Consider the following 25,653-nt stretch of genomic DNA (forward strand, 5'->3'; position numbering starts at 1 on the left):
CACCACCCACTGTTTCACTCTACAGACCTGCCCCTTAAGTTGGGACTGTATCCTGGGCTGCAATCAAAAGAAGCATGTCCAGCAGGTGAAGGGAGGTGATTCTACCCCTCTGCTCCACTCTCGTGAGACCTCACCCAGAGTACTGCATCCACCTTCGAGTTCCCAGCACAAGAAAGACATGAACCTGTTAGAGCGAGTCCAGAGGAGGGCCACAAAACTGTCTAAAGCATTGTCACAGGGATGACAGACATGACAATGAAGGGTATCTGCTCCTTTTTGAAGGAGCAACTAGAGGCTGTAGGAGTTACTCTAGGAAATCTAAAGTGGCACTAGATGCCTCTTTTTAGGTGAGAGATTTTAGGTTGTTCCTGACATATTCGTTGCTTTACACTACTTTTGGAGTCTGTATATGTTACTCAGGCACATATAAGCACGATAGTACCTCTATATATCACTTTGTGAAACATGATACTGAATGCAACTAATGTCTAGATAATGGTTAATGAACAGGATCGGGCATTAGCTGTTCAGGTCTCTTTGTTTTTTTCTTTCCCTCCTTTCTTTCCTCTGTAGTCATTTGCAATGATTTAATTATCCATTCCTTCTCCTCAGTTCATTGCACTGTGATGGTGGAGACATCCAAGCAATAAGGTGAATTTCTATATATTTGCTTCTACAGCTTCTTGTCATTTCTCTAACCATCTCTGACTCATGCATTTCTACTGCAGAAACAAAGATTACAAAATAAATACATAATTTTCAGCAGAAGCAGACCTTCAGCAAAGAGCCATGCTTATCATTTTCTTAACAAAAATTGCTTGTGTTACTATAAAAATTAAAGTGCAATTTCCCCTCACTTATCAAGCACACATTGTCTTTGCTGGAGGTAATTTCTGTTGCCTGCTACTTCCTATCAGTACCTTGATTTACTGAGCAATGGGAACCCGCTACTACAGAAAAGAAAAAGGAGTCCTCATATTGTAGCTATTTTTTTTCCTGTAAGTTTTTACTTTTGAAGAAATATTGTGCTGGTATCCTTGCCAAGAAGTGTCTTAGCAATTAAAAGCCAAACATATGCTAGTGCTTATATAATGCACACAGTTTACACTGCCTGAAGGTTTTTGCACTTTATAGACTCACTGTGTCTTCAGGCATTTAGTTCCTGATTCAGCAAAATAATTATTCAAACTTAGAGTATAGCATATAATTAAGTGTATTGACTTTACGAAAACTAATGCATAGTAAGGGAAATGCGTACTGGTCAGGACTCTTGATTCAACAGGCTCGTCATACACTTGTATGACCTTAAACTATATAAACTGAAAGTGCTTGTAAAGCAAACCTGAAGATGTTTATGAATTAACAGCACTTTTTTGGTTTAAGAAATAGAGATTGGTTCACTACTGCTGAAAACAAGGTGGTAGTGGTCTCACCTTTTTTTACTGACATTAATCTTTTGTACAAAAATATGGTGGTGGCAGGTGGGCACCTAAGTTTCAGGCTGTCTTTGGCTTCACTTTTGTCTACTTTACATCTCCCAAGACAGCACTTTCATGAAAAGGTTATGGAAAAGACTGGGATTCTTTCTTAAACCTGCCAGAAAAAAAGCCAGATTCATAGTGTCAATGCCTAGATCTTACTCAGAAATGCAGTTGGGTTATGGCTAGGTATTCAATGAAAATGATGAATTTAGAAATGCAGCCAAGTCTCATATCACAGACTTTGTGGGTCCACTCAAAAAGTGTGAGTGATAATCGTTTCCAACCCTAAAGGAGCATTGTGAGGACAACTATGTTAAAATGGCTATTCATAGATGCTAGCATAGTTGAAGGGGTATAAATGTCTAAGATATGTATTTGAGTCCTAATATAAATGTAAACTTAAATGCTAATGTAAAGTCCCTGTAAATGTGTAAAATCAGAATATAGTGTCTTACCTTCAGTTTATATTTAGACTGTTAAAGACTGCAGAACATATAAAGCAATCGAAATACAAAGTCTATAGGGCCATGACGTTACAGTACTTCTATGCTGCTGATTTACACAGGCAGAATAGCAGGTGAAATGAAAATGTCCCTCAGTGTCTGGAGAAAAAAATGTTCGGTAGTTTATTTTGTTTTTTTAATACCACTATTTGTCAGTGAGTGTTTACTTTGAAACCTGAAAGGACTGTTCACCACAGAATATCTTTGTTTTTCTGCTAATATTTCTTGCTGGTATCACTATGCAAAGGCAAATCTTGGCCTTTGAAAATCTTACCTATATACTTAATGTCAGTGTGAAACTAAGCATTTCATTGGTTAAAGTGATGTAGGTTTCCTTTTTGGACTGTGTGTCTAAGATGGGAGAAAAACTACTCAAAGAATTCACAGAATTCACAGAATGGTTAGGGTTGGAAGGGACCTTTGGAGATCATCTAGTCCAACCCCCCTGCCAGAGCAGGGTCACCTACAGCACGTTGCACAGGACAGCGTCCAGGCGGGTTTTGAATGTCTCCAGAGTGGGAGACTCCACCACCTCTCTGGGCAGCCTGTTCCAGTGCTCCACTACCCTCAAAGTAAAGAAGTTCCTTCTCATGTTAAGATGGAACTTCCTATGTTCAAGTTTATGCCCATTACCCCTCGTCCTATCACTGGGCGCCACTGAAAAAAGACTACTCCCATCCCCCTGGCATCCTCCCATTAAGTATTTGTAAGTATTAATAAGATCCCCCCTCAATCTTCTTTTCTCTAGACTAAAGAGACCCAAGTCCCTAAGCCTTTCTCCATAGGAGAGATGTTCCAATCCCCTAATCATCTTTGTTGCCCTTTGCTGGACCCTCTCCAGCAGTTCCCTGTCCTTCTTGAACTGGGGAGCCCAGTTGCTTTGTTACAACATTGTCATCTTCATCTTAACCATGGTTGTGATGCAGGGACACAACATGTCCAGTTGGACAGTCTCCAGGAGGTCAGCCCCCAACCTGTACTGGTGCATGGGGTTATTCCTCCCCAGGTGCAGTACCCTACACTTACCCTTGTTGAACTTCATAAGGTTTCTTTCTGCCCAACTCTCCAGCCTGGCGAGGTCACGCTGTAAGGCAGCACAGCCTTCTGGCGTGTCAGCCACTCCTCCCAGTTTTGTGTCATCAGCAAACTTGCTGATGGTACACTCTATCCCTTCATCCAGATCATTGATGAATATGTTGAACAAAACTGGGCCCAGTACTGACCCCTGAGGGACACCACTTGTTACTAACCTCCAACTAGACTCTGCGCCACTAACCACAACCCTCTGAGCTCTATCTGTGAGCCAGTTCTCAATCCACCTCACCGTCCATTCATCTAAGCCACACTTCCTAAGCTTTCCTGTGAGGATGATGTGGGAGACAGTGTCGAAAGCCTTGCCAAAGTCAAGGTAGACAACATCCACTGCCCTCCCCTCATCCACCCATCTAGTTACTTTGTCATAGAAGGCTATCAGATTAGTCAGACATGACTTCCCCTTGGTGAATCCATGTTGACTACTTCTGATAATCTTCTTTTCATCCAGGTGCTTTGAGATGACTCCCAGAACAAGCTGCTCCATCATCTTCCCAGGGATGGAGGTGAGGCTGACCGGCCTGTAGTTTCCCGGGTCATCCTTCCTGCCCTTTTTGAAGACTGGAGTGACATTGGCTATCCTCCAGTCCTCAGGCACCTCACCTGTCCTCCAGGACCTTTCAAAGATAATGGAGAGAGGCCCAGCAATGACTTCCCCCAGCTCCCTCAGCACCCGAGGGTGCATCCCATCAGGCCCCATGGATTTATGTATATCCAATTTATCTAACTGATCTTTAACGTGCTCCTTGTCAACCAAGGGATAGTCTTGTTTCCCCCAGACTTTCTCTGTTACCTGCAAAGTCGGGGTCTCACAAGGACTGGCCCGAACAGTGAAGACAGAAGCAAAGAAGGCATTTAGCAACTCCGCCTTCTCTGCATCATCCGTCACCACAGCACCTGTCTCATTCAACAACGGGCCCACATTTTCCCTAGTTTTCCTTTTGTCTCCTATATACTTAAAGAAACCCTTCCTGTTGGCCTTGACATCCCTCGCCAGGTTCAATTCCAAGGCTGCCTTGGCTTTCCTTGTTTCCTCCCTGCATAACCTGACAGCATTCTTGTATTCCTCCCAAGCAGTCAGCCCCTATACAATAGAAATCAACAAATTGTAAACTCCCTTCTTCCACCTGAGCCTTTTCAGAAGGTCCCTGCTCAGCCAAGCAGGTCTCCTTCTCCCCTTGCCTGATTTCTTTCTCTTTGGGATGCACTGATCCTGAGCTTGGAGGAGGTGACGCTTAAATAGCAGCCAGCTCTCTAGAGCCCCCTTACCCTCTAGAGCCCTTTCCCATGGGATTTGCCCAAGCAATTCTTTGAAACGATCAAATTTAGCCCTCCTGAAGTTTAGGGTTTCAACTCTACTTGTCATTTTGTCTATTCTACACTTAATCCTGAACTCTATCTTCTCATGATCGCTGCAGCCCAGTCTGCCCCCAACCTTTACATCCTCCACTAGTCCCTCTTTGTTTGTCAGTATCAGGTCCAGTAAAGCACCTCTCCTTGTAGGTTCCTCCACCACCTGAGTCAAAAAGTTGTCATCAATGCACTGGAGGAACCGAAGAAATCGTAATAACTAGGTTTGCAAAGTGTACTGATGTATAATCAGTGGAGAAGTATACTGGTCACCCTGGATCTTGGTTCTGTCCTCAGATAGGGTTGTTGGCTGCACTTGAGCAGTTTTTCCCTTTGCAAAACAAAGGAAATGTCTCCTATGTTCGTGTGCAAGGCACTTATCAGTGAACTGGAAAAAAAAAATCTGTAAAAACTAGGCATTATCAAGTACATAAATTTTCAGGGTTTTCTAGTGTACATGACCACATCCACATGATGGTCATGGATTTAGAAAACTTTTCAACGAGCAGCTGTGTAGTCAGAATTGTACTTTGCTTATTAACTTGATGCATGCCTCTGCCAAACTTCTCTCATTTTGCATTATATAAACTGTTTCTCACAGCTTATTTCCCCTTATTCAAACAAACAATGACCTTTGTAACAATGAAAATATTAGCAGGAGGAAAGTTATTTAAGGACACAAAGGACCAATTTTTTAACAAGTGTATGACCAATGTTTTTTCTCCTCTAATTCCTCATGAATAAATTATGGGGTTTTTGTTCACTCAGCAATATTTTCTGTTCATTCAAAAGATGATAAAATTAGGTTGTTTCCAGTGTATTTCAGACTTTTCAGGATATATAGTAACATATAAAACACTGGATTTTATATAGATGGGTTTAGCAATCTTTCCATACTGATTTGGACGTTGAGAAAGAAGTGCATTTGTTTGTGTCTGTCTTAAACCATTTGCTTTGGGAATAACAGTTCATGATTAATTTACAGGAGGAGTATTGCTCCTTTGGTAAGCAGATGAACAAGTGCAAACTGAGTGTAAAAAAATCCTTTCTCATTTGCTTTCATAGACATGGTAAGGAATCAGAAATTCTGGTCCCAGTCTATTAAAAAATATTTTAATTTGTGATTTTTATCTTTGCAGTTTTGTATTTTTTATAGAAATGATCTGATCTGATGTTTAACTTATGATATTGGTGGATTTCCCTCAATTCCATTCCAGTAGGGCTTTGCCCATTGGCTACAAGAAATGAACTCAAATTCTTTATTAAAAGGAGTAAACAAACTCCAGAAGTAGCTGAACACTCATGCATTGATAAAATATGCTATTATTGGTGTGTTCTATAAGTACAGCTTCTGTTTTCTAGGTTCTTTCATGAGGAGAAAACCCATCTCTGGGAAAAAAAAAACAAAACCAACAACCAAACATACCAAAACAAACAAACAAACAAACAAACAAAATTAAGTATGACATTTTATTATGAAGAACTGAAGAGCTTGCATCTTTCCAGGAAGCTCAGAGCTAAATTATCCCCTCTGAGGTTAATATTTTGATTATAGCAACTGCATTTAAATATACACATTAACTCAATTATATGACTTTTTATGGACTCTTATAGTGTGTGACTGACATTATGGGTTGAAGTTTATCATAATACTGTTGTGCATCATATATCGCAAATCACCTGTCATTGATGACCTGAATTCTTTCTAAAGGATGCTGTGAGAAAGGTGAAAACTATTTGTCATAAGCTGTGAATTTTGCTCTAGCTAAGCTATCCTGAGAGTAAATGCAGAAGTGAGCCATTTGGAATATGCCCGTGGATAATTTGTTAGGCAGCGATTTTAAAGCATTCATAGCTTTAATATGAATTTAAAATGAATTTTGGTAAACATACTGAGGTTATGTGAAAATTAATGCATTTTTAACAGATAATTCTGCCTCCCTGAACAGAACATTGCTTGTTGGAAAGTGAAGGAAAAATTGGTTTTGTAGTTTTCTCCTTGTTTTTCTTGAGTACAATATATTGTAAAAAAAAATATAATAATGTAGTCTGAAATAAAATGACAGGGGATGTACTGAGTAGGCCAGACTATACTTGTTCACTCATACAGAGGAAAAAAAAAAAAAAGAAAACTAGAGAAAATACTTCCAAGCACCTCAGTAGTTCTTCTCTTGAAAATTTGTTATTTGTAAATTTATAATTTTCCCAGAGTAAGCACCAGTGAAAATCAGCATAAATGCATGTTCATTAAATGGTCAAATGAAGTTAGGCAGCTCCAAAACATCAAGTAGTGTAATAATGTACTACCTTCTAAATCTAAATTGGATCTAAATTGGAGATTGGCCCTGTTTTGAGCTGGGATTTGGACCATTTCCATTCTAACCTGAATTACTCTACCGAAAAAAACCCAACCCTAAATACAGCACCTTGAAAAGGTGATTTATTTATTTATTTATTTTTAAATTTGCCACTAATAGTTATTTAGCTGCAGTACCTAAATGAGGCTTGGAAAGAGGTAAGACAATTGCTCCTTTAGTAGAAGCAGGAGGCACAACAAATTTCTTCAATGCTATATCCATTAAAGAAAATAGGTCTCCTTTAAAGTAGGTTCTCTTTTGACTAGTGACAGGTGTGTTTTTTACACAGGAGTAGTTGCCACTGTGTGAAATCTTGTAGGAAAAAAGGCAGTATATTTTGTAAGTTAGATGTAGCTATTGTTCAAGCTTTTACCCAATATCTAGGGTTATTCTACTGAGTTATGTTGTGTGTGTTCCAGCCTGATATTTGTAGGCAGATCTCTTGCAAACTGTGGAAGATTAGCATATAGTCTAATTGGAGTGAATTACCTGATGGTTCTGTCATAAAAGTCCCCTAAAAAGGGTTACATCTATGTAGCTGAATCTGTTTCTAAACCACTTCAAGCTGTGTGATTTAACTGGCATGAATTTTTAAAATTAATCTAGGGTATCTCCCATTATAGACATTGTCACAAACATTTTTGAGAATATGTTAAACTGATATGTAATCAGCTTAGGCTACACTGAAACAAACCTGATTTCAGTGAAAATTGTTCACTTTCCTGTTATTCATAAAATAAATTAAAAAAAAGTGGGAAAAGCATCACAATGTACTTTATAGATCATAAAGGAGTAGAAAGGGAATGAAAAATTTCCTGGTGATTACGTCTAATAGAGCAGGTCTGTGCAAAGCCTATGCTAAAATGCAATGTAAAGAAAGGCAACTATACCCTTTTTTCAGTATTCTGAAGCTATAATAATATTAAAATAATCCTAGGACACCAATTTCAACTGAAAACATGTGAACACTACACATATGGGCTTCTGTACTTAACTTTAGAAATGAATTATTAGATTCAGAGACTTCAGATTTATGGCATGGCTTCAAAAACAAAAGTAATGACTACAGAGACCTAGAAGAATGGATGTCCCATCCTTTTCCTCATTTGCTTAATAAATCAAATATTGTTCTGAAGAATGGGAGGTGCTGTGACAGCCAATGGGTTGAGGAACATAGACTGAAGACCAAATGTCCATCCTGTGCAAAAGCTGCTGCCATGAAGCTCTCATTGGAGGCGGACATCTTGTCCTTCCTCTGTTCTTCTGAATGAAAGCTGACTGAAGCTTCCAGGTGTAGCACAGACGCTAATGCAGGTATCTTGGATGTTTTAAACACAAGGATCTAATTATTTTAGTCCTTAATGAAGTTAGGGCAAACTTGTCAGCCAAATGGCATTTTGGGACAAGCGTAGTAGCAGAACTTTACTGGAGAGAAGTTTGTTTCAGTAAAAATCTTCAGCATTAAAGCAATCTAATAATGTTTGGGGCAAATCAAAACCTATGGGACTAATTACATAAAGAATAATCAGTTGAAACAGTGTCCCAGAAAGACACTAACCTTCCAGACTTAAATTCTTGTATGATAGGTACAACCTCAAGATTAGCTTCTTCAAAATATTACTCTCCCCCTTACCTTGCCAGTACTACTCAACATCTTTGAGGAAGACAGAATTACTTATCTCCTTCCTGACATGATCCACAGCTGAATCGAAGGCACAATTTGTAAATAAAAAGTTCCAATTCTCTGTGCTGACTCCAAATTCACAACAACAAGGGTTTTTTTTGTTGTTTTGTTTTTTGTTTTTTCTCTGATTATCAGTTTCCTGTTTATTCGGTGGTGATCAGCCTCCTCAGGACCATTTACTGGATTAGCTTTGTTCCTCTAATCTCTGTGAGGTTTCAAACACCTTACAAGTGCATGTGATTATTAAATCATGGGGAGGAGATAGGGGTTTTTTGGGTGTTTTTTAAATAAAGTTGATGAAAGCAGTGAAATGTTCCAGTGATTCCACTTGACTTTCATTAATATTTCTGCTGCATTTTAGTATAAAGCAATCATCCCATTTCATATGGACAATCTGTATTTTGAATGAGCCTAAAGATTTGATACTTTTGATCAGAGTTTAACATACATCCTTCTTATCTGAAAATACTGTTAAAAACATTATTTGGATTATAAGCAAAGCTTTCATTTGTACAGCCCGTGGCTGTCTGTGTCATAAATATGCACATATCGCTGCCTCAGCAAGACTTTTCTAAGCACATTTCATGGTACTTTTCATATGCATTGGATTTGATTTGTTTTAGGGTATAATATAAATTCTTGCTGTGATACAGGATATAAAAAATCCTTTAAAAAAACTGTCTTAGTTACAAGGTTGCACTCATCCTACAGAACCCTAAGTTTTATTAACTGTCCAAATAACATGTTATCGTTGTTTATGCACAGAGCCTTCATTTGGTTCTGAGTATTGTATCTACCTTTTCTTGAAATATCTTCAAGCCTGCGCCTTTGCCCTGTTACTAGCATGAATTCCTTCAGCACATAATGATAGCGTTTCACATTCTGAGCCATGAGCCCACGCTACATGCCACAGAATACAAATGTGCGCAAGGTGGTAGTTTCATTATCTTAGGGTCAGTAGAATTTCAAGAGCTCTGAAATTACCTCTATCAGTGATGCAAGTGTCAACTTAGTTTTAATAAATCTTTGGAAACAGCCATGAGTTACTTCTAGGACATCTTCCCATTTCCGGAAATACATCATTCAGCTGCCAAACCCGCTATCAGTTTGTAGCAAATAGAATTTCATCCATTAAATGCAAAGACTCACTTCAGCTTCTGCATGCCATCATTCTATGATAGCTAAAAGTGTGATTAACCTGAAGTTTAGCTGATACCAAGCCAAATGTGTGTTATTCCACTCAAACTGGGACAAGGTCTTGAAAAATATTATTTTCTGCAGCATATGCATAGGGAATGTTATATTTACCATATTTCTGATTATTCCACAGTACTAGGTCTGGATGCCACTAAAATTGTGTAAAGAGATTTTGACAGTTTCACATTTTTTACTTTTCCTTTTTTTTTTTTTTTTTGATTTTAAAAAGCCACACAAAAACATCAAATCAAAATATAGCAGAAGATCTTGTTTCATGATAATAAACTAATATTGCACTATCTATTCAGGCAAAAATCCAACTGAAATTAATGAGACAGCTATGGTATTTTACTCAATGCTGACTTAAAATAACAAAGTCTTTTTAGACCACATAGCTACACTAATAAATCCAGACAACAGCTAGTGTTAAAAAAAATATTGCTGTACTTCTTTTGTAAATGTGAAAACTGATATGTATGGATATTAAGTGTTTTTCCTAAAATGATAGAGACAATCCGAAAAAAAAAAGAATTCAGGATGGAGAACAACAAAATGAAAAAAGATCCTAACGCTGAGTGTGACATGCCAACCACCAGAGTGTTTTACAAGCCTGATATATCAAGTTGATGTAAATCAGGAGAGATTTCTATTAACTAAAGTTAATGAATCTTTTTTTATGTGAAGTTTCTTTATTTTGAAAAAGATTGTCTTTTGGCCTGTTTATGGGTTCGTGATAAGTGGGGACAAGACTTAAATAGTACTGTTTTCTAAACATATTAGGTCTAAAATAAATGAAATATTTCTGAAGTTCCTTATGGTAAATTAAGTACTGCTCATGTTTGGTTTTCTATTTTGTAAGGATTTCAGCAACTATTGTCTTATTATATATTTCACTTATTTACCAAATAAGTAACTTACTTCTTACTTCTGTTTAGTAATTAATGACAATGAATATGGGGATTTCTTGAAGTCATGCAGTCCCACCTCCCTCTAAGAGGGAATATTGTTGGCAATAGATCACATCAGCTGTGGCTTTCTTTATCCAAATCTTGAAATCCCCTTAGGATGGAAATTTCACAGTCTCCTCAGGTAATATCTCACAAGAAGTCATGTTAAAACAAGACAATAAATTTCGTTGTTGAAAAACAAAAATGTTTCACAAAATACACTATTTTCAATGATCTATTGCAAAGTGTTTCGTAATTAGAGAAAGAAAGAAAAAAGAGGTATCAGAATTTGTTAACTTTGTCATTTTTTTTCAGTGGAACATTGTATAAACTCAGTGGACATGTTTTAACCTTGATTCATGATACCACAACTACCAGGGATATAAATAACAATATTTAAATTAATATGGTTTCTTATTATATTTACTATGTACTTACTAATTACTACGTTTAAGTTTTTATGATAAATGCTAGCTCTACCTTTTCTTTACCGTAAACATTATATGTGAGGACTTTTTTGGGGGAAAAATCTCAGTTTGGAATGGACAGAAGGGCAAATATTCAAGTTGTCAGACAGGTATTCCATGTTACCTTGTAAAGATCTGCATCTCTGTCTTACCTTCTTCATCCTTATCATGCCTTACTAATCATGACCTAGATTGCCTCTATTCCAGATTGTACAGGGCGGTGTGTGTGAGGTTTTATTTTCCTTCCTCTTCTCTCTCCAATGATTGCAATGTGTTAAACACCTCTAAACAATCATTACCACTCTGGATCAAAATAGCACTTAAGCAAACAACTTCAAGAACTAGGCTACATTGTCTCCAATATTTCAGTGTTTTCTTATATAAAAGTGCCTTTTGCTTCATAAAGAAATGACTTAGTAAACTTTTTACTGTATTTCTCTAGTATAATTTAATTACTTAGCAGTAATACCACTATTTTTATTGCTACTAGGCCGTCTAATGTCACGAAGGGCAGACTGCATGAGTTCTATGAAAAAATTTAACTAGCTTACGAAGGGACTTCTCAGTTGTGGTCCCTTCTGGCCAGAACTAGTTGATTGTTAATGTTGTGATAATTAGAGGACCCTTTTCAGCTCAGCTGCAACGGGCATCTGTTCAGGTCCAAAAGCAGCATGAGCTGCCAATCACACTGAGCCTGGGACTGTCTCTTGTCAGGGGATTTGTCAGCTGGTGAAAGACCCCACTTCACACTCCACAACATGCTCTTCTGCCCTTCCAATTCAACCTACACAGTGCACAAAAGTTCCTGAAGTCACTATTCCAGCATGGCCAAATTGTTGGAATCATAGATGAATATATTTTGGACTCCAGGAATATCAAAGCAAATGTACTCACAGTATTAAGGATATGGAGAATTGCAACTCTGAGGTATTCAAAGTCTAAACAGATATGCTGTTAAAAAGAAAAATATAAAAAAATATGGATTACTGAGACTGAAGTAAATGAACTACTTAGATATTTTGAAGTCAGTTATGAATGTATGTTTTTGGGGACATTTGATATTAGTTTATGCCGATTACAAAAAGGAAGAGGAAAAAAAAAGCTCTGTATGTTTGAAGCAATTGGTTTGGAGTTATACCTTAGTGGCTGTTTAATTTTTTTTTTATTATTTTTTAAGGCATCTTACCACTTGTCTTAAGACATAATAAAATAATTTAAAATACCACCTAATAAAAGGTAAAGATATTGCCAAATTCTGTTGAATTCTTCTTCCCTATTTGTTTTAATTGAGACAAGAATTATACACAGTGTAATAAATTAGCTGTGATTTTAATTAGAGTTTGAATGTGTATAAGTCCCTGACATGAACTATTATAACATATACAGTTTTATATTTTTGACCTTTACATTAAATTACTGACTATCAAGAACCGCAATAATGAAATATCAGTATTTTTCTGTTTCTTTAACTAGAAAAATATAGGAGACATACGCTGAGAATATAATAATGTATCTATAAATTCTAAAAAATGGCATGTAAAAACTAGGAGGACTTATGTATGTATGTCAATATCATAGTTGAAAGACAGCGGATTGTTCAAATCCTGTTAATGTTGTAGCTATTAAAATTTGAGTGTTTCCATCAAGGCAATTACAGATTAATCCTTTCTAATTCTGTAGAAAAAAAGAAATATCAGATTAGAACATTTCACATGGAAAGAAGTTAAGCAAGAATATATCTCTGAGACCATTTAAATAGGTTATATCTATACAAATTCTTATGTTCAAAAGAATGGACTGGCTCTTTAACTAATATATCCTCCTTGAAATGTCAGGTCACCATCCTTTATGAACCCTTGCAAGAAGTTGAAGAAACTGATTCCTCCAGAATCTATATGGAATTGAAGACAGCATTGCCCTGTTAAATGGTTCAGACTGAATTCATAACCACATGGCAGATTATGCATCACCATGTCTGGAACTAATGTAAGAGTTACACCACAAACATGAGACAATGCTGGCAGATTACAAAACATCTATGGCTTTACCTTTGTGGTGGGTTGACCTTGGCTAGCTGCCAGGTGCTCATCAGGCTGCTCTATCACTCCTCCTCCCTCAACTGGTCAGGGGAGGGAAAACATGGCGAAAAGCTAATGGGTCAAAATAAGGACAAGGAGATAACTCAGCAACTACTGTCATGGGCAAAACAGACTTGACTTGAGAAAATCAATTTATTTTTTTAACAATAAAATCAGAAAAGGATAATGAGAACTAAAACTAAATCTTAAAACACCTTCCCCCCACCCGTCCCTTCTTCCCAGGTTTAACTTTACTCCTGATTTCTCTACTTCCTTACCCCGAGTGGTGCAGGGGCACAGGGAATGGGGGTTGTGGTCAGTTCATCACACGTTGTCTCTGCCACTCCTTCTTCTTTGCTCTCTTCCACTGCTTCAATGTGGCATCCCACCCACAGGAGACAGTCCTTCACAAACTTCTCCAATGTGAGTCCTTCTCAAGGGCTACAGTCCTTCCCAAGGCGTATAGTCCTTCAGGGACAGACTGCTGCGGTGCTGGTTCCCTGGTCCTGCCCGAAAACCTGCTCCAGTGTGGGCTCCATTGTCCACAAGGCCACAAGTCTGGCCAGAAGCCTGCAATAGTGCAGGGTCTCCATGGGGTCACAACCCGCTTTGGGCATTCACCTAGTCGGGCATGGGGTCCTCCATGGGCTGCAGGTGGATATCTGCTCCACTGTGGAGCTTCATGGGCTGCAGGGGGACAGCCTGCCTCACCATGGTCTTCACCACAGGCCACGGGGTCTGCTCCAGCACCTGGAGCACGTCCTACCTCTACTGCTTCACTGACCTTGATGTCTGCATAGTTATTTCTCTCACACATTCTCATTCCTCTCTCCCAGCTGCTGTTGCACAGCAGTCTTTTCCCCTTCTTAAATATGTTATCACAGGAGTGCCACCACTGTCACTAAGTGTCTCAGCCTTGGCCAGCAGCAGGTCCATTTTAGAGCTGGCTGGCATTGGTTCTATAGGACATAAGGGAATCTTCTAGCAGCTACTCACAGAAGGCATCCCTGCAGCCCCCACTGCTACCAAAACCTCACCATGTAAACACAATACAACCTTGAAGAGTGACTAGTGCTGTTGGTAGCTGCATATGAGATAGGACATTTTTCTATATGTTCCAATAGGAAACGCTATAGTCATTAAGACCCTGGAAGGAAGATGAGCCCAGGAAAGCTGATTAATATTCAAGGATGACCTCCTCCAAGCTCAACAGCAGTCCATCCCAAAGAGTAGGAAGTCAGGCAAAAATGCCAGGAATCCCAGATGGATGAACAAGGAACTTCACCACACTAAGACACAAAAAGGAAGTGAAAATAAGGTGGAACAGGGAATGGGTAACCTGGGACGAATACAAAGATACCATCTGCTCATGAGGAAATGAAGTTAGGAAAGCCAAAGCCCAGCTGAAATTCAATCTAGCCAGAGCTGTCAAACATAACAATGGAAGGTTTTTATAAGTACCTAGGAGACAAAAAGATTAGGGAAAATGTGGGCCCATTGGTTAATGAGATGAGGAACCTGGTTACAGAGGGCACAGAAAAGGTTGGCGTATTGAATGTCTTCTTCTCCTCAGTCTTTTATAGCAAGACTAGCCTCTGGGGAAATCCCGGTCCCCAGAGACCAGTGGGAAAGGCTGGTCTGGGAAAGGACTTATTCTTGGTGGAAGAGAATCAGGTTAGACAATACCTAAGAAAACTGGACATGCATAATTCCATGGGTCCTGATGAGATGCACCCATTCTTAATAATCTTTGATTGGTCATGTCAACTGGAAGAAGTGCCTGAGGACTGGAGGAGAGCAAATGTCACTTCTGTCTTAAAAAAAAAAAAAAAAAACAAAAAAAAACCAAACCAAAAAGGAGGACCCAGGGAACTGCAAGTGAGTCAACCTCACCTTGAACCCTGTGAACCCTGGGAAGGTGATGGAGCAGCTAACCCTGGAAACACTTCCAGACACACTAAGGACAAGAAAATAATCGGTTGTAGATAGCATTGCCTTCACCAAGGGCAAGTCATGCTTGATCAACTTCACAGCCTCCAATGAGGAAATGATAGGCTTGATAGCTGAAGGGAGAGCAGTGACTGCTGACTACATAGGCTTCAGTAAGGTTTTCAACACTGTCTCCTCTAAGATCCTCATAGAGAAATCAAGGAAGTATGGCCTGGATGAGCAGACAGTGAGGTGGATTGAAACTGGCTGGCTAGCCAGGCCCTGAGGTGGTGATCAGGGGAACAAAGTCTAGTTGGAGGTAAGCTACTAGCAGTGTACCCCAGGAGTCAATACCAGGACTGGAGCCAGTCCTAACATCTTCACTAATGAACTGGTTGATGGGGGCAGAGTGTAACCTCAGTACTTTGTTCATGATTTACCTAGCTCTTCTGTAGCACACAAAACTGGGACAAGTGGCTGATATACCAGAGGTTTGTGCTGCCGTCCAGATAGATATGGACACGCTGGAGAAATTGGCTGACAGGAACCTCGTGAAGTTCAACAAGAGGAAGTGCAAAGTTCTGCCCCTAGGGAGGAACAATCCCAATGCACAAATATATGCTGGGGGCTACCCAGATGGAAAGTAGCTTTACGAAAAGGCCCTGGCAGTCCTGGTAGACAACAAATTGAACATGAGCTAGCAATATGCCTTCGACGCAAAGGTGGACAATGGTATCCTGGGTTGCATTAGGAGGATTGCTGCCAGCAGGTTGAGGGAGGTGATCCTTGCCCTCTGTGCAGCACTGATGAGGCCACATCTGGAGTAGTGTGTCCAATTCTGAGCTTACTGGTACAACAGAGACATGGACATACTTGAGAGAGTACAGTGAAGGGCAATGAAAATGATGAAAGGGTTAGAGTATCTCTCCTATACAGAACGGCTGAAAGACTGTTAAGCCTATAGCAAAGAAGGTTCAGGGAGACTTTGTCAGTGTGTATGAATACCTGAAGAGAGGGTCAAAAGAATATGGAGCCAGGCTCTTCTCAGTGGTGCTCAGTGACAGGACCAGAGTTTGTTCAGTACAAACTGAAACACAGGAAGTTCCCCCTGAACATCAGAAAATATTCCTCCAGAGGTCTCTTCCAACCTCAACCACTCTTTGATTCTGTGATTTATTCTTTGTGCCTAAATAAACAAGCCTAAGTATTCTGAATATATTAGGAGGCTATTCTGACCAGGATATACAGTCTGCTTCATCTAACATACCTCACTTTCTAATTAGTCAATTTTGTAATCTTTATGGTTAAATGAAATGATAGCCAGTTATGATTGCCTAATATGAATAGTGTTGCGATAATTAGTTCAGATTCTCTGTCCTTTTGGTTTTATTTATTTTAATTAAGAGCACTCGCACAGCTTACATGCTTTATATGTGAAAGAGATACAATAACATAACTGAATTTATTACCTGGTTTTAATTTGTTGTCTGCCCAATAGTTCAGATTTTTTATATCAGAATAAATTGACTAGGATATTCTTATACTTCCATTCCATTTGGAGGAGAAATTTCAGACTCTGTAGGGGATAATGGAGTTGTCTTTGCCTTTGGAAGAGGTAGCACACAGCCATTGCAGCATAGACTTTGATGCACAGTGTATTTTGAAGCCTGCATTTAAGCCAGTAGCAGGACAGTTTCATCACTGAGGGTCTCTGAACTAGTTAAAGGAAAGGTAACTGAGGCATGTTTGACCCTGTTTCATATTCAAGTCTCTGTCTGCTATGTAGATGCACCCATAGAGAATTATGGACCTAGTCTGTATCATACTTACCATCTACAATAGTTTCCAAATGCAGCTAAAAAAATGACTTCCTGTATTTACAAATATGCATTATTTTCTGCTCATTATCTCTGTATCTCTATCCTTTGATGAGCTGGAAATCCATCTCAGAATTTGTCAGTTCATTTCCACGGAAAGTAAATTTAAAAAGTCTGTCTATTGTGTTGTCCAGTAAAAAGAAACAGTCAAAAGTTTAAAAACTGTCATAATATGGTTATCTGTTTATTTTATATAAATATTTATTATTGCAATGAAATTACTTTTATTCTGATGGAGGATTTTGATATTTTTTTCTGTCATTTAGTAGACGAACAAGCAAACTAACAAAGAAGCTAAAGAACAACATCTATTGCAGATAGTCAAATAGGACGAATTTGATCCTGGTTGATAGAAGTTAATGCATGTGAATAGATGATCTGCTTTAGGTTTGTTTAAATCCTATACAATGTGTTTGACAAATAGATTTCAAACAAAGTACAAAGACAGCTACTGTAGTAGCAGAAGAGCATTCTTTGGAGTTTGTAAAGTCTTGAAGTTCTAACAGATCCTACCTGCCAGACAAATGCAACAAATATATTTTTTATATCTGACAAGCATAAATCTTCAAGTAAAAGCACACCTTTAATTTGCTGCTGAGCTACAACAGAACATTGCAGCAGTAAATTTCATGATAGCTTGAATTTCAAGTTGATATTAAGGTTGGAAAGATTTTAGGGTCTCAAAGATATTACTTTAGGTGTGAATTTATGTTCTGGAATGCCGATACTTTACTGTATGAATTAACGTTGATTGTCTAACCTTGTGATGTGACTGGCAGAGCAGGGCAGGAGTGCTGTAATTCTCATGCACTACAGAAGGCATGGTGTTATCCAAATCCCAATGGTACTCCACTGAATTGATGAAATGACCGGGAAGGCCTAATTAAAGCTGTTCAGCTCAAATATATTGATGTATTACATCTATTACGGTTTGGTTCAATAGGTCTACCCTATGAATGCTGCCATGCCTGTAAAGCAAACTAAGAGACTGCATAAATAATGCTGGAAGGAAAAGAGACGCCTATGGAATCAAAGCTGAATCATGCAAAATGCAACAGGCTGCCCTGTGAGCTTATTTTCACGTAATTTTATAAAAGTAAGAATATTGCTTATATTTTGTCAAGTGAGAAAAGAGACAAATACTGAGATTGAAAACTGGTATATGTTTGGCAAGCACAACATTTTTGACTCTGTTGTTCAAAATGTGATTCCTTAAAATTAAAAGGTTCTTCAGATATAACTTCTCTTTCTATGACTAAAATATCTCTGAATAGTAAATCCGTTATAATGAACAGTAATTCTAGTTATGCTATGTTTCATTTATGTCTGATTTCTTTGGGTAATACATTGTTAAAATTTTATATTGTATTAACCATTTCCACAGGAATATGCAACTTCAAAAATATTTATAGTTTGACTGCACAGTTTTAGCAGAAAACTAATGTAGAAAACAAGTTTACATATTCTGTTGCTGAGTGGCAAATGCACCAAAATATATAGAGTGGGAGGAACCAGTACTGTTCACAAAATGAGACTAAATTCATTTGCTTGTCTTTGTCTACAAGAAGCTGGATAGGCCTCATCAAAAAAAATGTCAAATATCAAACTTAATTTTGATATTTGGACTTCCAGCAATGTTATAACTTTCCTGTTTGCTGTTTAAAATAAGTATGATAATTTTTTTCCTTGATTTCAATTTGGCATATATCTAGAAAAAGAAAAATATTATAAAAAATAGTTAGCTTGAAAATTAAAAAAAAAAAAGCATTTCATTTAAAACAGACCAAACCAGTAGTAACACTTTCAGACTTAAATTTTGTATTCATTAATTTAAAGAAAATATATGTGAAAGGTTTTTTTCAACCTAAATTAAGTATTTCTTGCTTTGTTTCACCTGTCAAACTGAAGCATTTGTGATTTTCCTATCTCTGCTGGACGGTGTGTTAGAAAGTTTTAAGTATGAGTATCTGTATCTAATTTTGGTGAATTCAGAAGTCTGTCTTAAAGAAAGGATGCATAAAATACCTGAGAGGAAATAAAAAAAATAAAATTAACAAAATATATGATTTAATTTTTTTCTCCATGAGATATGTCTTTCTTACATAAAAAAAAAAAAAAAGATGTCTGAGATATCTAAGTTTCTGAGTCTTTTGGCATTTGTACTTGGAGTGAAAAGGAAGTTATAGTAAAACCATGACTCTATAATACACTGGGACTACCGATTTTCCATAATTCATTCCAACCTGCCATACACAGAAATTATAGCCCTATATACTGACCAAAGGATCAGTTTATAGATAATAAAACATTACAAGTTAGGGTCTATAAAAAAAAAAAACAACAAAGTCCTTGCAACATGGCTAGATTTTATGGTTTTTAGGAGCCCAAAGTAATATATGATATCATCTTGTTGAACTGAAATGTAAAATATGGCCCCTTGTGAACACAGTGATATTCTCCCCTTTGCTTCCTGAGAAGTTTGTCTCTCTGCTAAGTTGTGTTCCCTCTCATTTAATGGCAGCAATTATCTCTTTTGTTCTCTCACTTGAAAAATCCCTGTGACTGATGAAAGTTGGGTTTTCAAAGATCAACCCACTGAATCAGCGAATCACAGCATTTCTGAGGTTGGAAAGTACCTCAAGAAATTATCTAGTCCAACCCCTCTGCTCAAAGCAGGATCAGCTACAGCAGGTTGCTCAGGGCCCGTATCAGGAAGCTTACATTTATCACATTCTTTTCATTACTGTGTGCAGATTTAGAACTTGTAGAGGTTGTCTAAGACTGAAGAAAAGCTCTGTATAGTCTGACCGTCTTGTGTTTTCTGTAAATAAAATGGCTACTTGGAAAGACATATGCAATTCAGCTGTCTTACTTAGAATAGGCCAATTACAGTAGTTCTCACTTTGTGGAGAGGAAAAAGGGGAGGCTATTTCTAAGTAAAACAATCAAATAAAATGATGCTAGAAAAGAATAAATTATTTATGATCTGGACTAAAACAACACGGTCCTGGTTTGAGGACCCTGACACACCCATGGAGTAAGAAACATCAGTTTATTTAAAAATTCCAAATCATTCGAGATAAACTTTATTGCTTAAGAATATGAGATTTTTTTTTTTCATTATTATGTGAATTAATACAATTCAGTAATTCTAACACATAGTTTCATAGTCTTATCTGAAATGCTATCAGCCTGCTTTGGATAGGTGCACTTGTGTAGACTGAGCAGAGGAAACTCATAACAACACAGCAATGACAAACCTCAGTGGTGTAATATATAGTGCTGTAAGTCTTATCTTTTGTTTTCTTCACCAAATTTATTAATTGTCTAGAAGAAGCAATAAATAGGAGTTTTATGAAATGATGAAACACAGAAATGACACTAAAATGGGTAAGCGTGATCAATGTCGTGGAGATAAGAGTCAAAGTTTATTGTTGGACACAAAATAGACAAACAGGCTAAAAAGAAACTAATCTAAAACACTATAGAATACAGAGGAAAGGAAAAGAAAATTCTTAGTGACTATACTGAAAAGACCTTGGAATTACAATGAATAGCCGTGCCCATTTACAGATACTGCAATGCACACTTACTATGTGTTTGAGCTGTATATATCACCAAGGTAGGACACCTCTTAAGTATGTCTTCAGTTTTATGCAGAAGAGCTGACCTGAGCCTACATGTAGAAATATCCTGTCACTCAAGTGGGAGGTAATTCTTTCTTTGTAGAATACCAGATCCACCTCTTTAAAAGGCAGTGTGAGTCTTTCATGTCTTTATTTTTTTTTAATGATTGGCTCAAGATTACATTTCTTGTACATAAAATGTCAATTTGAATTTTATTGGGCTGTGGACTCTGGTAATTTATAAGGCTTTCAGTTTTGAAGTGTGTCTTTATAGTCATGACAAAGGCTTTTAAAAGGGGCTACCAATTTTGAGTGTTTCAACACCATGCAATGCTACAGGCTTGGAGAGGAGTGGCTGAAAAGCTGCCTGGCAGAAAAGGACCTGGGGGTTCTGTTTGACAGCCAGCTGAATATGAGCCAACAGTGTGCCCAGGTGGCCAAGAAGGCCAACAAAATCCTGGCTTGTATCAGAAACAGTGTAGCCAGCAGGACTAAGGAAGTGATCGTCCCACTGTACTTAGCCACTGGTAAGGCACCACCTTGAATACTGTATTCAGTTTTGGGCCCCTCACTACAAGAAAGACATTGAGGTGCTGCAGCATGTCCAGAGATGGGCAAGGAAGTTGGTGAGGGGTCTGGAGCACAAGTCTTATGAGGAGAAGCTGAGGGAACTGAAGTTGTTTAGTGTGGAGAAAAGGAGGCTGAGGCTAGACCTTATTATTCTCTACAACTACCTGAAAGGAGGTTGTAGAGAGGTGGGGGTTGATCTCCCAAGTAACAAGCAATAGGACAAGAGAAAATGGCCTCAAGTTATGCCAGAGGAAATTTAGATTGAATACTAGGAAAAATTTCTTCCCCGAAAGGGTTGTCAAGAATTGGAACAAGTTGCCCAAGGAAGTGGTTGAGTTACCACCCCTGAAGGTCTTTAAAAGATGGGTGGACATGGTGCTTAGGGACATGGTTTAGTGGTAGTTTTGGCAGTGTTAGGTTGATGGTTGGACTCAGTGATCTTAAGGGTCCCTTCCAACCTAGAAAATTCTATGATTTTATACTATTCTATTCATACCTCAACATTTGAGTGCCTAACCTAACACATTTAAAGGAAGTGATTTTCATATAAGATTGCCTGGAACCTTTCTTGATAAAAGGCTACTTAAAATCACTTCAAACTGGGACCAAGCTCATACACAGTGCCTGCCTTCTTCAAAGCTTACATTTTCAGTTGGCTCCCTCCCTCCTCTCCGCTTTTGTTGCCTCTTTCCTCTCTTCTCTTTACCATGGCTGTGGTGGTGACAAACACTATTCTACTATTGCAGTATTCAGTGTTTCCATCTTGGAGTCCTGTCTATATTATGAATGGAAAAAATACCTTTCTTTATTTCAACGTTCTTCTCAAAAAACATCCACTCTTTGACACAACTTGATGGATCCATTCTTCATGCAGCAGTTCCTGTCGAATTATTCTCATAACACGTTTTGTTTTGAAAAGTTTCCTAAATGGCTCAGTAGGGGTCAGGACTCTTAGAATTACACACATAATTATTAATAAAACTGATTGCTAATTTTTCAGTTCTGTTAGCTGGATGTTATAATTGTATTTGTATCAATATTCAAGCTGTGCCAGTTCTGAACAATCCTACCTCCAGCTGAGATCACAGAAAATGATGCACAACCTCAAGCTAACATATTCTTCATCTCCATATCAAGTACAATGACACTACAGTACATGCTAATGTAGAATTACTCAATAACATTTTGAAAGGTACCATCTGCCTTTTCTTTAAACCTTTCAAGATGTACTGGTACAGAAGGGTGAGAGGGAAGGAAAAGGAGAGGCAGAACTAGAATTTTATTTTATTCAAAGGTTGGTTTTGTTTTTAAATTTCAGTCAGAGTTTGCACGCTTCTAGCCTTGTCTAAAAAGCCACTCACCACATGACCCAAATTTAATTCAAGCTATTCATTTAAGCTCTAATCAATATGTCACTTGGAAGTGTTATGCTATGATGTTGTTTATATATTCAGTTTGAACCGTTTTTCACTTCTATGTAATAATACTTGGAAAATAGGGCTGTTTATGAACATCATAGCTGTCACCTGTCATGGGCAAATAGCTTCCAAAGTGTGGCCAATTAGATTAATATTTATGTTTATTCACACTTATTAGGATCTCATAAGACGAACCAGAAAGTTGTTTCCTTGCATGTTTCTCCTTCACAAAAAATGAGTCAGGAAGTCACTCTCATCGCTCAGCTGCTCAGCTCATTCCCTAAGGATTTTCTTTAAAAAAGGGAAATAGAAGACCACTCTATCATGCAGAATAAACCACCAAAGGTGGTCTTTCAAATAACCACAGCTGCGCATTTTATATTGTCAGTGATTTGGTAATGATCACAGAACACGAATTAACTTTGCTTTCACAATAGAATTTTCCTATTTGCATTACAGGTCAGCAACTGAATGATATCTGTCAAACTGTATACAATCACATCTGAGTAAATAATGATTTCTGTGTGTCAGGCTTTGCTTAACAGTATTTTTTCTGAGAAATGCCAGCAGCAAAATGCCGATTAACTGCTTTCACCCACTGTTCTTAGATAATTAGCTGTATCTTTGCTTTCTGGGGTGATGGGGAGCAGCAGGGACACAAGCCATTTGTTCTGGTTTTGTTACAGGCTTCATATTGCTGTGGGTTAGAATCTGCTCAGTCACATCCCATGGCACAATTCAACATAGGACATTAGACATGCCATGGATTCATCTTGCTTAAGAAATATAAGGTGACATCATGGCAATCTTTTATTTATTGAAACGGGCAACCACTTCTGCACGATTCAAAACTGAACCACAAAAGTAAATTAGAAAATAAAATCAACACCTCTGAGTTTCCGACAGCTGTGCTATGGAATTTTCTAATATTATAAAGATGCTTAGTGCTAGAATAACAATGAGAAATTACTGGCTGCCTAGTCATGGATGCTTCTATAAGTCTCATTTTCATTAACAGGCAAGATGTGCCTCTGACTTACCATAAATCCATGTGGGGAACAATTACATCCCTGTCACATTGGTACCCAAAAGAACTTAGAGAATACATGTGAATTGCCAATAGGCTCTCAAGAGATTCGGGTAACTTACTGAAATACTTAACACTAGCTTTCACAATGCATATTTATTTCTTCCTTTAACACCTCATTCCACACAGTAAATACATTTAGGCATATTAGTAAGTGGCCAAAACCAGAACTGTTTATTCTACCAACTAATCCTATGGATTTCACTGCGGTGGGATTCAGCCCTGTATCATATCCATGATTAACATTTGGCTCTGCAAAATAAAATCCCCGGTTGCCAAAGCTAATCAAAGTATAATCTATTGCAGTTTTTTTCTTCAGTCCCAAGTCATCAAAAGTAAATATTAAAATAGATAAAATGATTACAGCTATCTTAGAACAGGGTAGGTGGACCCATGTTGCATGTAATTTTATATAAACAAAGTTGTGTGTCTTCACAAAACTTCTCATTACGTAGAACAGTGCTTGAATCCAAAGTTAATTCCACTGAAACCAATGGCATAGATTGTCATTTGAACTTAGATCTTTTCCAGATGCAGACGAGTTTGATACTTATTTATAAACCTTCGTATGCAAAACTGGTCTCTGTGAATCAGATGATTTCTACTCACTGAAGTTCATGAGTGAGAATCTCATAACAGACTCCGGAGATTTATTTGGTTGTCCAAATACAAAGATATCTACTGCCCTCCCAAAGGCCCTTAGCTATCCCTCCTGGCCTCCAGCTGCAGCTCCAGGAATTCACGAATCTCCATACCAGCCTTGTATAGGTATGTATAGGTATATACAGGTATTCTGCATGTCCTGGGTCATAATCATCAGTTCTGTGCATCTCTTGGATACCTTAGGACATCTCAGATAGCTCAAGATACCTGTGTTTTAGCAGATGACTCAAGCCATAGAACTCCATTGCTTATGTTGGGAATTTACATACACAGCCCACATGTTGATACATAAAATGTGCAATGATATCTGAATTTGGCTCTAAACTCAGTGCAGGAAAGAGTATCCTTGTAAAGGTTACTGTAAAATAGTATAAAGTTGACTGAGGAATCAGTTGCTGCCTTAACAGTCCAGCAGGAACTGTGGTATCGAGGCAGTGTAAAGTAGTCTTACTACAAACAAGAACAACCATTTGAGAATACTTACAGCTTTTCAGTGTCACTTTGCAATGAATAATCTAGATATAATTCTGCCAAATGCTTGCAAAGATCAAGGCAAGGAAGCAAATGGTAATACATATAGAAGCCTTCTGCTTCTTCAGGAACACCAAAAAAAAACCCAAACCAATTTGCAAATTGACCTCAAAACTCAATCAAGCTTGTGTAATTTGATTTGGACATGTTACACAGCACCAATTTTTACTTCCTTTCAAATTTATTTGGGCCTTGATTTAGAAGAACACATAATCTCTTGCTTAATATTTTACATACGATTCAGTTCATTGCCTAATTTAGGACTTTTACATTAGATGAATCTCACCTAACTGACTACATAATCAGACATCTAAAGGTATGTATTTATGGTGTACAGGGCTTTATAATACACATAGTTTGGTGTCTAAACCCCTTTATAGCCAAGGATGGTCTCAAACTTCATGTAATTACCTAAACATTGGCATCTAAAGCCATTTGAGTTTTCCTAAGTTACCCTGCTGGGCCTGCCTCTTGAGAAGGTCAGGAGTCTTCTGTGTATTCTGTGTGTCATCAGCAGGTAATTTATGGACATCTCAGCTACACCTGGGTATTTCGAATGGCACAATCTACTTATGGGCAGGAAACAGAATAAGCAATCAGTTGGAAAAAAAAAGAAATCTGCAGAGGGTAACTAAGCCATCCTGTTTTGCAATGGGATTCATCATTCTTTGGAAACATCTGTCTCTTGATCTGGATGTATGAGGAACATGGACAGCTAACTTAGTCTTAGATGGGAAAGCTTAGGCAACCTGAATCCCTCCCTTAGTTAGTAAAACATAAGAAATCAGTTGTCTTT

Source organism: Charadrius vociferus, unplaced genomic scaffold (genome assembly GCF_000708025.1).
Source record: "Charadrius vociferus isolate BGI_N301 unplaced genomic scaffold, ASM70802v2 scaffold253, whole genome shotgun sequence".
Taxonomy (NCBI): Eukaryota; Metazoa; Chordata; class Aves; order Charadriiformes; family Charadriidae; genus Charadrius; species Charadrius vociferus.